Source organism: Oratosquilla oratoria, chromosome 4, assembly GCF_046742065.1.
Source record: "Oratosquilla oratoria isolate Oo_2021 chromosome 4, ASM4674206v1, whole genome shotgun sequence".
Classification (NCBI taxonomy): Eukaryota; Metazoa; Arthropoda; class Malacostraca; order Stomatopoda; family Squillidae; genus Oratosquilla; species Oratosquilla oratoria.
Window position 1 is genome coordinate 75,381,244 of NC_134780.1, and position 16,125 is coordinate 75,397,368.

The 16,125-nt window shown below is 40.6% G+C and overlaps 1 protein-coding gene and 1 pseudogene across 2 annotated transcripts in view; one reads left to right on the forward strand and one right to left on the reverse strand.

The window, feature by feature from the left end:
* LOC143024908 (uncharacterized) overlaps positions 1-16,125 on the forward strand; it is a 114,721-nt gene that overhangs the window by 64,921 nt on the left and 33,675 nt on the right. The gene's annotated exons all lie outside the window — the stretch shown is intronic.
* The window catches only part of LOC143024907 (dynamin-1-like protein pseudogene), a 23,769-nt pseudogene continuing 7,985 nt past the window's right edge, over positions 342-16,125 (reverse strand).

Below are 16,125 nucleotides of genomic sequence, written 5' to 3' on the forward strand. Positions count from 1 at the left end.
AGTTATGTGTATCACGACTATGAACCTGAAAAAGGCTCTAACAAAAGAAACGTCGTCCTACATCCAGACAGTTGATCCTTTCCTAAGTTACGATGACCTCCTTCCGTTCCTCTGGATCCTCTTATTTAACCTTAGTTATGTGTATCACGACTATGCATTTGATAAAGCTATATTGTCGTACTAATAAAGGCTCCATCCTCACTTGGTGTTTATTTTGATATTCACAATATCTTTTGTTCAAGGGCATTGATCCAAGCGTATTCTATGTTAGAAAAAAATTCTCTTGGTAAAATTGTACCAAACTGATAGTTCATGGGATAGGAAAAGACCAAAGTTTGTCTTCTGTTTTTTTATTAAAGTACAAAGTACTTATAAGTACCCAGGTTTTGTAATGTACATTTAACAATGTTCATACAGATGACGTAGATCTTTTTTAACAAGATAGTTACAGATCAGGAACACTTAAGGCAGTCCTGACATTGCTATGGGTAAGGACGTATTACATGTATCAATAGGCGTTGTATAAGAATTTAAGTATTTCTTCTTTGTAACAGTGTACAGCGAGATTTTTTTTTTATTACGGACCAATTAGACTCAGTAATTTTGAGCATTCGTCGTCACTACATCCCTTCCTGATCTGTTATTCTAATTTTCACAAAATGTAGGCAAGTCCATACTGCACTTTTAAGTCGCTGCGCTTTCATGATGTACATATATCATCCAGAATTTTGTATGCATCGTTATAGGCTTCGAGAGCTTGCTCAGCATTTTTTCTATTATTCATGAGATCTTCAGACACCTTCAGCGCCATTTCACCTTGGTCGGATGTATACAAGTGGAGCATCAATTCACTGTAGAGTTTTTCAAGTGTAGCCTCCACTAGCATGTTCATGATCACCTTGGGTACGAGATCCTCTATATCGCGGGTAATGACAGACATGTAGCTCTGGATGAAGATCCTCGTTGTGGTGCAGGACTCTTGTTGCATGTAAGCTATGCTTGAGAAGAAGAGACCGTTGAGTCCCTTCACCTTGGGCATATCGTTATTATTTGCATCATCAAGACTAAAATTTACATTTTCCAGCACAAGTTTAATGAAGTCCGGATGCCAAACGTTGATGTACGCTGTTTGACTCTTCATTAGGTTTTGAACAGCGAGGCAAGTCTTGTCATAGGCTTCTTTCAAAAGCTTCCTAAGTGTGTTGCTAATCATTGAAGGTATGTTGGGGAAACAGTGAGTATCAGATGTCATTTTAGATAGGCACATGTGCACCATATCTTCCATTTCAGAATACACCAGTCGAACACATTGCAGTGACGGTTTCAGCAGCAGTCGAATCTGCTGTTTAACAAGCATATGAAATGCTCTTTCGCATGCAAACATTGACTGGGAAGGGAGTTGCGCCTTGCCGAGGGCAGTCATTATATCATTTTCACTGATCCCTTGGAGGGAATCTAAATCATGGAGGCTATAGTGAAAATCCTCATTGAAAATCATAAAGATGCGCGCACCAGCGCAGGCTTTGGAACGGTTGAAATTTGGCTCCGGAGTTTCCATATAATTTCTGTAAGTGCATACAAACTTGTTGATGATGTTCACAAGATTTTTGGTCATTGTTTCTCGGTCATCAGGTAATATTGTGGCCAGACGATCTAGCGTTTTCTCGCTGTCATTGATAAGATTCAGTACCCTTCCTCGAATGTCTGGGAAACATGTCTGAATGTGTTTCACAAGGAGTTCGCTCAAGAGTTTTGTCAAGTAAGGTGTACCATTTTTTGACGCTAAGTTCCTGTAATGAGTTCTAAGGAACTTCGCCTCTTTGGCACGGGTTTCGCTTAGGGAAGCCTTCTCCTTGATATCTTTCTGGGATTGGTTGACCACACCCACGATCCCTAGTTTGAAAGGCAGAATTTTGCCTGTGAGAATGTCAGTGGCGTCGGTGCCGGGGTTCATGATATCGAGTTTGGTGATAACTGCCAGAGTTCTGTCTCCAGTGGGATCTACCTTTTTGGCGGCGTTGAAACTCTCGGACGTTGCTAAATCTGTGTTGGCGGCCGTGACTGCGACGATCACGCTGTTGGGACTTTTGATGTACTTGAACACGAGCGCGTTGATCTGGACAGGGAGATCCGCAGGTTGGTTGGGCAGGGCGATGGTGGTGAAGCCTGGCAGGTCAACGAGTGTGAGCGTCGGGACGTCTGGGGAAGAGATGCGAAGGACGATCTCCTGGTCCGTGACGGACAGCCTGCCTTCGGTTATCCGTTCTGTCTCGTCTGCAATCTCTTGTCTGACCTTCTCAAAATCTGTGAAAACCTCCTTAGTGTGGTGGAACTCGGCCCACGTCTTACAGCCGTTGGGACCCTGTTTGTTGACTGTGTGGAGAAGCTGAAGAACGAGGGGACACCGTGTGACCATTCCATCACCTCGCGGGAGGAAGGAGCGTCCGACTATGGCTTCCAGAACACTGCTCTTGCCCGCCGACTGAGACCCAGTGACGACGATCTGGGGCAGATTAAGTTTAACTTCGCTTTGCCCGATGGTACTTTGCACCATCTGCAGCTTGTTAACAACTTCCACTAAGGAGTCCATCCTGAAAGGAGATAAAAGGAATGTAATTTCCTATGGGAGTCAGGAAGGTAAATGAAAAAAATTTAGAAGAGCAGTTCGTAACCTGTGGGTACCATACAAAATGGAATGACCTAGAACACAACCCAGTCGTTCCACCCAAGGTCTAAGTAAACAGGTCTAATCGCTGGAGTAGTTCTGCGCAGCTTCTGACGTCATTTAGATGCGTCCATTTTCTCTTTGTGATACATTGAAGAAAACTGTGAAACGCCAAGGATGACAGGAACTATAATATTTTATATATTATATATATATATATATATTATATATCATATATATTATATATTCATATATATAGACAGGAACTATAATATTTTATATATATTATATATATATTTTATATAATATTTGTCAGAATATAAATAATTGAGTGGAGCGGTGCGAGCGAAGGCGACGTCATTTTCGAACGACGGACCAACTTCAACTGACAGCTATAGGACCCGCTAACCCCACTTTGAACAGCCAAGTGACGTTCACGGGCTCGCTGCGCCAACTCCCTCGAAATTCGGTCGGAAGTGGTTAGACCTTATATTCTTAGATCTTGGTTCCACCGACAGCACAGCGTGCCGTAGTCTGTATTCTAATTTCATGGAATCTAATTTCATAACGACACACAATTTGTCGGATGGCTCGCCTGAATAACGACTCGATGAAAATAGAACACATACTACGTCACGCAGTACCATAAGTGGAACGACCAGGTCGTGGTCTAGGTCGTTCCATTTTGTATGGTCACGCGTGGCGTAATAGTATGGTCCTTGTTATGCAAGAAGCAAACGTGAGCAAAGGTTTGAGTCCCAACGGCCGAAGACTCGAACTCAGCGATCACATGACAAGTGCCGTAATAACTAACCAACTACGCTATCAAGAGAGATATAAGTTGAGCGCAAGTTTTCTTATATATTTGTATGCTCGAGTTACATACACATACATGAAATTTTGCGTTCAACCCATCTTCACCATGATAGTACAATTGGAAGTATACAAACGCGGGAAAGTATTTGTACAACATTGAATGGGTCCCAGTGATTAGAGATATATTTTAACAACCACAATGCACTTTAATTCTAAGCCATCAACATCGGGAGACCCAATGGGGCCACACAGAAATTGAAATGGGGTACTGCCGAGGACTCGAACTCAGCGATCACATGACAAGTGCCGTAATAACTAACCAACTACGCTATCAAGAGAGATATAAGCTGAGCGCAAGTTTTCTTATATATTTGTATGCTCGAATTACATACACATACATGAAATTTTGCGTTCAACCCATCTTCACTATGATAGTACAATTGGAAGTATACAAACGCGGGAAAGTATTTGTACAACATTGAATGGGTCCCAGTGATTAGAGATACATTTTAACAACCACAATGCACTTTAATTCTAAGCCATCAACATCGGGAGACCCAATGGGGCCACACACAGAAATTAAAATGCGGTACTGCCGAGGACTCGAACTCAGCGATCACATGACAAGTGCCGTAATAACTAACCAACTACGCTATCAAGAGAGATATAAGTTGAGCGCAAGTTTTCTTATATATTTGTATGCTCGAACTACATACACATACATGAAATTTTGCGTTCAACCCATCTCCTCTATGATAGTACAATTGGAAGTATACAAACGCGGGAAAGTATTTGTACAACATTGAATGGGTCCCAGTGATTAGATATACATTTTAATAACACAATGCACTTTAATTCTAAGCCATCAACATCGGGAGACCCAATGGGGTCACATACAGAAATTGAAATGGGGTACTGCCGAGGACTCGAACTCAGCGATCACACGACAAGTGCCGTAGTAACTAACCAACTACGCTATCAAGAGAGATATAAGTTGAGCGCAAATTTTCTTATATATTTCTATGCTCGAGCTACATACACATACATGAAATTTTGCGTTCAACCCAACTCCTCTATGATAGTACAATTGGAAGTATACAAACGAGGGAAAGTATTTGTACAAAATTGAATGGGTCCCAGTGATTAGAGATACATTTTAACAACCACAATGCACTTTAATTCCAAGCCATCAACATCGGGAGACCCAATGGGGCTATATACAGAAATTGAATGGGGTACTGCCGAGGACTCGAACTCACCGATCACACAACAAGTGCCGTAGTAACTAACCAACTACGCTATCAAGAGAGATATAAGTTGAGCGCAAGTTTTCTTATATATTTCCATGCTCGAGCTACATACACATACATGAAATTTTGCGTTCATCTCTTATCACTGGGACTCATTCAGTGTTGTACAAATACCCGCGTTTGTATACTTCTAATTGTACTATCATAGTGGAGATGGGTTGAACGCAAAATTTCATGTATGTGTATATAACTCGAGCATACAAATATATAAGAAAAATTGCGCTTAATTTATATCTCTCTTGATAGCCTAGTTGGTAAGTCACTACCGCACTTACCAACTAGGCTATCAAGCAATATTTCTTATATATTTGTAACGCAAAAGTTTCATGTATGTGTATGTAACTCGAGCATACAAATATATAAGAAAAATTGCGCTTAATTTATATCTCTCTTGATAGCCTAGTTGGTAAGTCACTACCACACTTGTCATGAGGATACTGGGGTTCGAGTCCTTGGCAGTACCACATTTCAATTTCTGCATGTCGGCCTTGATGGCTTAGAATTAAAGTACATTGTGGTTGTTAAAATATATCTCTAATCACTGGGACCCATTCAGTGTTGTACAAATACTTTCCCGCGTTTGTACTTCCAATTGTACTATCATAATGGAGATGGGTTGAACGCAAAAAAAAATCATGTATGTGTATGTAACTCGAGCATACAAATATACAAAAAAAATTACGCTCAATTTATATCTCTCTTGATAGCCTAGTTGGTAAGTCACTACCGCACATGTCATGAGGATGCTGAGGTTCGAGTCCTCGGCAGTACCACATTTCAATTTCTGCATGTCGGCCTTGATGGTTTAGAATTAAAGTGCATTGTGGTTGTTAAAATGTATGTATGTATATATATATCTATATATATATATATACATACACACACACACACACACACACACACACACACACACACACACACACACACACACACACACACACACACACACACACACACACACATATATATATATATATATATATATATATATATATATATATATATGGTGAAACTGGTCGGGAATCAGATCTATTCCCAATCGTGTGAATTTCATTCTTACCACTAATAATACATCTGTCATGGTGCCACAGTGTATCTATATATATATATATATATATATATATATATATATATATATATATACATATATATATATATATATATATATATATATATATATATGCACAAGTTTTACAAGGCACACGTGATTCACAAATATGTAAAAATTACATCTTCAGTGCTGAAAATGTAATTATATGAAAGCTCTCTGCTTCGTTAGTTTACATTACTTAGTAGTTACTTACGCATATATATATATATATATATATATATATATATATATATATATATATATATATATATATATATATGTATATAACTCTCCAATTTGACCCACAAATCAACTCACATCGATTATATATCACTCCGTGATCGAGACGTACTGCTTTAGAGAACAGCGAAGACTATTTATAGGAGGTGCATAATATGATAAATTTAGTTATCTTATCTAGGCGGGTCTTCGAAAGCCTCAGTGTAATTAAAGATAATATTCATATCGTTTCCTCACTAGCCTACCACCGAAATTTTTTTTTGATTGGAGGTAGATATCTGATTATCATTTGATAATGTCAATGCTGGTCTTTGTTAAAAAAAAAAAATGGCGATTTTACGGAACGGTTCAATACCAGATGCTTCTTAAAAGAAAGAAAGAAAAAAAATGCAGGAAATTTGGATCATCTGATGAATTGTCGTCCCAGATTTCGAGTGACAATTCTTTAGTTATTGGGCTCTCCTGGGTTGACGATTCATCAGTTGATGACAGCAAGTTGTCTTAATGTTTATTCTTAACCCAAACCTAACCTAACCTTCAGGTGTTGTTGGTTGGGGTGACACTTCTTCAGATGGCCCATCATGGGGTGACGGTTCATCAGGTGGACGTTCTGGGGTGATAAAATTTCAGGTGATTCGGAAATTTTCGTGGGAAAATGACACCAGTGGTACAAGAATGATCAATTTACCGAAAGGATGAAAACAGATGGATTAGAGGAGAGTAACATACCAATGGGATTACTGGTAGATAAGTTAACAAAAGGATTAAGAAGTGATTGACACATAATCGTATCTTAAGAGTCGGGAATGCACAAGATCCTTTCGATTTCATCTGTCCCCTTCCATACCAATCTCCACTTTTCCTTTTCATTCTGTCTTATGTTTGACCATTTTTAATTCATCACCGTAGCACCCACATCCATAGTGAATAGAATAAAGCAGATTCATTCTGTCTTGCTAGATATATATTATACTAAAACAATGCGATAGTTAATCATGTCGACGAACGAGGCCATCTACCGAAGTGGGACAAGGCAAAAATTCTTATGGATAACATCACACGGCAAGAAAGAAAGGCGATGGAGTCCGTTTTTATCAACATCCATCATAACATCAATAAGAGGACTGGGGATTTAATATGGGCTAAAGCAGCAACACGCTTTGTCATCATGAACAATATACACAGAGACCCTGATCCACACGGACATTTCAGCCACGCGACGACCAACAGGTGGCTAATTGGTCCACCCGCTGCGATGACTCGTCACACCGACAGATGACGTTGAGTGGGGGACCAACCTGACACATTACCACGTTCCTCTGTTATGTTATATATAAATTGACCAACTTGACTTCAAACTGGGTGCTACCACTGAGCCTTGGGGGACTCCAATGCCTGTCGACATGGGAGTCCCCCAAGGCTCAGTGGTAGCACCCACTCTCTTCGCCCTAATGTTAGCCGACATCGGGAAAGGGCTGAGGAAGGACACCACCATTACCGCCTATGCCGACGATATAGCCGTATGGCGCCGATCAAGGCATAGACGTCCGAAGAAGGACTCTGCCCAAAACAAGGCAGAACTCCGCCTCTTCCAGAGTCAAGTAGACAGTGTTGTCCGCCACCTCGAAAGCCTCGGCTTCCTACTCTCTCCAAATAAGACAGTGTATATGCCTGTGCACCTTCCTGGCTACAACAGAGGCCATTACCTAACCTGGAACGTCCTCAGCATCTGCGGCACAGAAGTGCCCCCCTCACCCTCAGTCAGGTACCTGGGCGTCATCTTTCAAAAAGATGGTCGCTGGACTAGTCAGGTCCAACAAGCCATAAATAATGCAAGACGTGCCCTCAACCTCATTAGGGCCGTCCGACACGAACCATGGGGGCAGCGGAGAGAAACACTCATCCACCTCACCCAGAGTCTAGTCCACTCCCGGCTTCTGTTTGGCGCACAAGCTTTGCACGACCTGCCCATGTCGGCCATCCGTCGCATGGCTAGAGTCGAGTGCCAAGCACTTAGGCTCGGACTCGGACTCCCGCAGTCTGTCCCTCAGGAGCAAGTATACTGTGAAGCCGGAATCCTCCCACTTTGGCATCGCCTGAAGAGAGATACTTGCAGTTACCTCTTCAGCTCAGCGAGGGTACCTAACTCCACGGACATTGAACTAGGCGAAGGTTGGAACCCAGCTCCACCTACTGTATCAGGACATGGTCTGGTCTCCTCTGTCTCCGGTCTATGTTCGAGAGCGGGAATAGAGCCAGCCGACCGACTCCGTGTCCCCCAAGCCCAAATCGATCCATACCCACCCTGGATCATGAAGCCGCCGGAGGTACGAACCAATGTCCCTGGAGTAGCCAAAGAAGATCCCCCACACCAAATCGCCACCTGTACTCGAGAACTGCTAGCTAAGGAATACGCGGACGACTTCAAGATCTTCACAGACGGATCGGTGCTCAGTGACGGCAGAACAGGAGCAGGACTGTTCTTCGAGACCACGCGAGAGCACTTCGAAGTGAAGCTCCCACCCACCACCATCCTAACTGCCGAACTCGTCGCCATCAGAGAAGCTTTGAATAAAGTCAAAACTCTCCCCCGTTCCCCAACGCAAGTAGTCATCCTATCGGACTCCCAGTCCAGCCTAGATGTAATACAGAGTGAGTACTGCAAAACAAGACCGGAAATCCTCAAGGAAATCCTAATCCTTTCAGAAGAAATCGCACGACGCGGACTCCGTCTTCGTTTCCAGTGGGTGCCCTCCCATGTAGGCATCCATGGAAACGAGATGGCCGACCGAGCCGCCAAACGAGGGGCCCTAACCTCTGAAGAGGATTGCATCTCGCTCTGCTTTTCAACAAGTGATGCCAACAAGAAAATTGACCAAGCAACATGGGATCTCTGGTCAGAGGAATATGCCGGGACTGCCGCTACCCGAGGCTGGCCCATCAAGACATGCAATAAGGGAACCCTCTGGACCCACCCTCATCCACTTCCAACCCACATTCTTCACCTCATCTCAAGAATCCGTGTCAACCACAGGCGAACCCGCTATCTGAAGACCGTCTGTGCCTGCGGGACGGAGCTGGTCTCTTTCCTCCACTGCATATTTCTATGCCCCATCCTTCGTAACCACTTTCAACCGCTGCTGAACCTCCTTGGAAAGAACCCCCCAAGAATGTCTAAGTTATATTCTATCACCGACCACCACAGCATCATCATGGCAGCCCACCTAATCTCCACCTCACCAGTTGGACACTTATTATAGCGCCACTGGCGCTCGCCATCTTCCCGGAGACGAATTAGATGTACTAGATGTAGACACACAGCTAATATTGAGAAACTAAAAGACAGTCCCTAAATCGGATCCCTCCGCTGGGACTAATTTTGAAAGAAAAGAAATTAAAAAAGAAAAAAAAAAACACTTCAAACTCTATTCCTCTGAAGAAGCCACTCGGGCGAAACTAGTCAGGAATAAAAGTATTTCCCTCAGCCCGTGTTCCCTTTACCTCCTATCCATATTCGTCACAATGTATACACTATTATTATTATTATTATTATTATTATTATTATTATTATTATTATTATTATTATTATTATTATTATTATTATTATTATTATTATTATTACTATTATTATTATTATTATTATTATTATTACTATTATTATTGTCATCATAATTATTATTAATTATTATTATTATTATCATTATTATCATTATTATCGTTATTATTATTATTATAATTATTATTATTATAATTATTATTATTATTATTATTATTATTATTATTATGATTATTATTATTATTATTATTATTATTATTATTATTATTATTATTATTATTATTATTATTATTATTATCATTATTATTATTATTATTATTATCATTATTATTATTATTATTATTATTATTACTATTACTATTATTATTATTATTATTATTATTATTATTATTATTATTATTATTATTATTATTATTATTATTATTATTATTATTATTATTATTAATTATTAATCATTATTATTATTATTATTATCATAATATAAAGTGGTTAAATCTAAACAAGTTACATGAACAAACCCTTCTGTAGATATGACTCGTGGAAGTCAAGCAGTAAAATATGCAAAAGTAAGGGTCTTGTCCTAGATCGAGAAAGAATACTGATGTCCACCAAACACAACTGGAATTTGGAATCAAAATATCTTCATAATGATGACTATTGAGTACGCTCTGTCTTGGACTTAAATGTGCAATGTTAGAAAGGGAAAACATGACTTTAACATTAATCTATTTCCACCCCATATCTAGATCTGAACATATTAGATTGTCGCCAGTATAAAACACTGGTATGTAGAAATTACATAGGGAGATTAAGAGGCACTCAGGAAACCTGGTTTTCCAGTAATACAGCTCAAAATTATTGTCTAATAAAAATGTAGATTTAGAGTTGTAGGAAACTAAAATACATTTCTTCTACCTACCAGTTGCTGAAGCCTGACGTTTTGCAGAATCTATATTTAGGCTAGATCCACAGATATCTTCACAAAAAATTGTGATGATTGGGTTTAAGGTCGTGAAACTCCCCCTGTCAGGAGGCTAGAACGGTACCCCTTACAGAGGACTTTGTAGCGTGGAATTCAATGAACCATGCTCTTGGTCCAACTCGCTGGCGGCAGGCTTTGAAGTGCTGTCACCTCGACCTCTGCCGCAAGTAGCGACGCTCTAATCCGCTCAGCTAGCGAGCATCTACGAAAAACTGTAACTGATGAATATTCACCGAAAATTCGTTGAAAAGAAGGAACGAAAAGACACTTTTTAATCTCATCCACTATTTATTGAATTAAAAAAATACTTATGGGAGAAAAAAATTTGGTAAACACATTTTGTGAGCTTTGATCAAGAAACTAATTTGTTTTCTGCACAGGTCAGACGTTTTGAAGATGTTAATAAATCACACTACGCTGGTCCGGCTTCGACTCCCGCCCAGGGCTGAAATAATCTCAGTATCGCTTCGCTGCGGGGTGTTACTCCAACTCTCGTGGACGGGGAGTTGGGTGTGTGTGTGCGTGTAAGGTCACAGTATTACTCATAGATCGGTCATACGAGCTCTGAGCTCTAATCTGGGAGGTTAATAACTGTCGATCACGAGTCCAACACGTGATCCAAAACCATGGTGAATCACAGAATCAAGAAGAGAAGGAGGATATCCCAATACAGATAAATTGTGTTTGCATCGGTATTCTGATCAATCTCACTGCCTTGCATGAAAAAATCAAGATATTCGAATTCAAGTAATTTTAGTATTTATGTTCCTTATATATCAGATCATTTGCTGTCACAGTGACTTTGTTTCGAAATTTCCAGCATCATCATCAAAAGTCAAAGACACCCATCAAGACGTCTTGAGCATTCTTGTAGGCTTCCAAAGCTTCTTCAGTTTGTTTCTTTATTTTGCTATGATATTCAGATATCTGTAGAGCTTTATCACCGTGGTCAGATGTGTACATCTGAAGAATTAATTCACTGAAGAGATTTTCAAGAACGGATTCCACTTGCATGCTAATGATGTACTTGGGTATGAGGTCTTCCATTTCCCGAACAATGACTGCCATGTAGGACTCGATGAGACTCTGCACCAATTGACAACTATTTGCATCCTTTTGGGACATGAAGTAATAGATAATACCATTTAGGTCTTTTACCTTTGGCATCTTTTTGTTTGAAGGTTGTTCAGGTATTTGGATTTTCTTTTTAGCGAGTTTGATGAAGTCAGGATGCCAAAGATTAATGTATGATAATTGACTCTCTATTAATACCCGAACTGAGTCCCATGTTCTCTTTTGGGCATCTTTGATAAATCTGTTCAGGGTTTCTAGAATCATGGAAGGAACATTAGGGAAACAGTAAGTGTCAGATGAAACAGTTGCCAAGCATTTATGTCCACTATCTTCCATTTCAGAACATACTAGCTCTATACACATCAAGGCTGGCTTCATCAGCAATGGGATCTGTTTCTTAATTAGTATCTGGAGCGATTTATCAAACACAGATACTGTCTGTGAAGGAACCCGTGCCATTTTTAATGTAGTCGTTATGTCGTGCTCACTTATTCCATCAAGAGCATTTATAGCACTGATAACTTCATGGAAGTCCTCATTGAAAATCGTGAAAATACGTGCACCCCCACTCACTTCAGATCGGTCTAAATTTAAGTGAGAAACTTCAAAGTAGTTTTGGTAGGTGCACACAAACTTCTCGATTATATTCAGTAGTATTTTGGCCTTCTTCTCAAGATCAACTGGTACAGATTGGTCTAACTGATGCAGTCTTTTCTCAGTGTCGCTAATGAGGTTAATTATGTTTTCCTGAAGATCAGGCAAACATGTCTTGATGTGTCGCACTAGAAGTTTGCTTAAGTGATTTGTAAGGTATGTTGTGCCGTTCTGTGAGGCAAGACGTGGATAGCGAGTTGCAAAGAATTTCGACTCTCTATTGCGGGTGTCGTTTAAGGAAACCTTGCCCTTGATATCTTTCTGGGACTGGTTGACCACACCCACGATCCCTAATTTGAAAGGCAGAACTTTGCCTGCGAGAATGTCATTGGCGTCTGTGCCGGGGTGCATGATATCGAGTTTGGTGATAACTGCCAGGGTTCGGTCTCCAGATGGGTCTACCTGTTTGGCGGCGTAGAAAGTTTTGGACGTTGTTAAATCTGTGTTGGCCTCCATAACAGCAATTATAAACATGTTGGGGTTGCAAATGTACTTATCGACTAATGTATCAATCTGGTCAGGGAGATCCGCAGGTTGGTTGGGCAGGGGGACGGTGGTGAAGCCCGGCAGGTCAACGAGTGTGAGCGTCGGGACGTCTGGGGAAGAGATGCGGAGGACGATCTCCTGGTCCGTGACGGACAGCCTGCCTTCGGTTATCCGTTCTGTCTCGTCTGCAATCTCTTGTCTGACCTTCTCAAAATCTGTGAAAACCTCCTTACTGTGGTGGAACTCGGCCCACGTCTTACAGCCGTTGGGACCCTGTTTGTTGACTGTGTGGAGAAGCTGAAGAACGAGAGGACACCGTGTGACCATTCCATCACCTCGCGGGAGGAAGGAGCGTCCGACTATGGCTTCCAGAACACTGCTCTTGCCCGCCGACTGGGACCCAATGACGACGATCTGGGGCAGATTAAGTTTAATTTTGCTTTGACCGATGGTACTTTGCACCATCTGCAGCTTGTTAACAACCTCCACCAAGGAATCCATTCTGGAAGTAAAAAGAAATAATACGAATCCCACAGGGTCCCGACGGAATGAATGATGATGACAAAAATAAGATATTCAGAATCAAGTTTTGTTGCATTATTGTAAGAATATAAATTTAGAAGGAATTTGGAGGGTAAAATACTAATCGTCGGCAGGTACGCTACTTCAGTGAAGTCGTATTGAATTGCGAGATTAACACACTTAAGGGCCCCATTCACGACAACGATTTTCAACCCCAACCCAGATTTCCAACCCCAACCCAGACCAAATTTTCTCGTGGATGGGCTCCAACAACCTACATCGCAACCCCGATTTGCAGGTCGTGGTTGGGGTTGGAGTTGTTCAGATTTTCCTGATATTTTGTGGGTGGAGCTTTATGTCTGTGTTGGGGTTGGAGTGGTGGATGGGTGCGGACAACCAAATCTATCACTTGTGCCCAAAATTTCGTACCGTGCGTTTGTAGCTATAGTTGTGCTGCCTAAAAAAATGGAAGCGTACAGTAAAGATTTCGTAAGAGAGATTATTGAGATATACCGTCAACATCCATGCCTATGGAAAGTTAAAAGAACCTTATATATTGCATCACAGGTCTCAGGAATTATTCTTCCTAGTGCTTGGGGCGATATGAGTGAAGAAAATTTGAGGTCTTCATATGACCTCCCTGTTGCTAGGAATCGTAATGTACATACGAGACGTTCATGAGGTGTAATAGCCTTCCTCATCATCGTATCCTGTTTTTTTTATGATTGGTGTTACCAAGGACAGAAGTTCTAAAAATGTGGATTCATCCATTCTTAAATAGTTCATATAGTCTTCAGGCTCTAGTCTCAGTTCCTCTAATAATTGATTATGGGATAGCTTGTTTCTTTTTTGAAGCAAAGACTTGCACCACTTTGACTTTTTTTTTTAGCTTTCTATCTGCCTCTAAAAAAAACAGCAATATTAAAAAGATCGTCAAAGTCGAGATCAGACATCTTATCACAATAGAACTGCGAATCAACTGAAAAATTGGACAATAATCAATTGGTTGTTGCAGTGAGTGGCGAAGCCGCCAACCACAACTCCAACCCCGACCATGTTCGAAATCTGGGTTGGGGATGAAAATCGTTGTCGTGAATGGGGCCCTTTATGGTCATGTAAAATGAAAAAAGTAAACGTTATTTTGGTCCGAAACAATACCGAAAAAGGCAATTGTGACATATCATTTCTGTTTTGATATTTCAAGCTACTCTGTGGTGAAAATACATACTGACAGGATAAAAAGTTACACTACCAGCAACTGCCGGTTGTCATCCAAGGATGTCAAAGAATAAGAGGAAGAAGAATAAGAATAAGGAGAAGAAGAAGAAGAAGAAGAAGAAGAAGAAGAAGAAGAAGAAGAAGAAGAAGAAGAAGAAGAAGAAGAAGAAATATTATTTCGTTAGGAAAAAAAAAAAAAAAAAAAAAAAAAAAAACCACTAGGGGGTGTACCAAGGCAATGGAAATAAGTAAACTTTGCTCTCACATGGGTGAAAAACAGAATCCGCAGGCTACAGGGTTGCACGCCTGACCTTAATCGTAGGAAACATGTGGAAACAGTTATATAAGATGCCAGTGAATATCGCAAAAAAAAAAAAAAAAAAAAAGCCCAATAAGTGACAGGCAGCAAAGTCTCTGTCATAAACAAACACTCGCGCGACTAATCTGAAATCTTACACCACAGTGGTCTCAAACCACGATAAAGGTATCTGGACTTTGAAAAAAGTTTAGGTATTATTCCGAACGGAAGGCTAATAACTAAAACATCTTTAGATGGCTTAAAGGATAATCTGCTAAGCTGGATCAACAATTGGCTGAAGAGTCATGAACAAGGTACCTGATGGTGAAGATTTTTTTTTTTTTTTTTTTTTTTTGTAGATCCTAAAGGTGGCCTCCTTCGTGCATAGCTGGAATGGGTCCTTAGGGCGGTTTCAGGGGTATCAAGATCTAGTGAACTATCAATGATATAGTATAGAGCAAATTGTGATGTCGAAAAGTACATTAGTAAAAAGTGGTTTTACATCTAAGGAAACAGTTACAGACAACATGGTTTCGAGGAACTGTATATGAAACCAAGCTGTACCTTTTGGAAATACAGGAAGTGGGATGTTAAGATTTGCGCCAATCTCTTTGCCTGATTGAAATTTCAGTGTTCTGTTTGAATCATGATAGCGAGTGCTCCACTATGTACCCTGAATCAATCATTTCTGGAATTGTTAGAAGGTTCCGATGCAATGCAGTAGTTAGTAGTTTACCCACACCAAAACTGAAGAAAATCGGGTGAACAGTTAGTAGAGGACAACTACCCTATGTATAAAATCTCTCGTGTAGCCAGACAAGTCAAAAAACATTCAAGGGCTTCTCCACCAATAGTAGAAAGGCCGCCTTCCATAAGGACTTTTCATAAATATTATATAGCATTATCTTATGAATTCGATAAGAGGATCTTATGCCACATCATTTGACGGCATGTGCATCTCATCGTCGATGACCAGAGTTTTGATCTTGTTTCGCTTGATCTCTCCAAGAACATAAACTTCATCCTCGAGAACTACTGCACCCTTAAGGATGAAACGCACGAGAGGCTGTTTAGCCGCTCAACCGCTGCGGCTGTTTAGTCGTTTTTATAGAACCCACTACTGTACTTTTAATGGAATTGCGCGCATTAGCGGTTAAGTAACTAATGCGCGCAATTCCATTAAAAGTAGTGTGTTCTATGAAAACGGCTAAACA